Consider the following 243-nt stretch of genomic DNA (forward strand, 5'->3'; position numbering starts at 1 on the left):
TTAATTATTTCCGCCCCTTATCCTACTGCAGGCCTCAGCCTCCCTTCCATGTACCCTTCATTGCCCCCACGTCTCATTCTTCCTCTACGGCCGCCCCGGCCTCTCACCTCAAACTCGCAGTCCGCACACACACCCGTTTCAATGTCACTTCTCACAGAGACCGGAAGTGCAGCTAGATACCGCCGGAAAGGCGTCACGTTGAGCTAAGGGCACGGGAGAAGGGCACCGCAGGCTCGTCGCACG

At 58.4% G+C, this 243-nt stretch overlaps 1 protein-coding gene across 1 annotated transcript in view; it reads right to left on the minus strand.

The window, feature by feature from the left end:
* LOC108791638 (cytochrome c oxidase subunit 6B1-like) overlaps positions 1–191 on the minus strand; it is a 1,662-nt gene extending 1,471 nt beyond the window's left edge. The window contains exon 1 of the mRNA XM_018562181.1: positions 108–191. The gene's annotated coding sequence lies outside the window, so the exon portion shown is untranslated. The remainder of the gene's footprint in view (positions 1–107) is intronic.
* Between the last annotated feature and the right edge of the window lie 52 nt (positions 192–243).

The sequence above is a fragment of the Nanorana parkeri genome, unplaced genomic scaffold (genome assembly GCF_000935625.1).
Source record: "Nanorana parkeri isolate BGI_ZX_2015 unplaced genomic scaffold, ASM93562v1 scaffold563, whole genome shotgun sequence".
Taxonomy (NCBI): Eukaryota; Metazoa; Chordata; class Amphibia; order Anura; family Dicroglossidae; genus Nanorana; species Nanorana parkeri.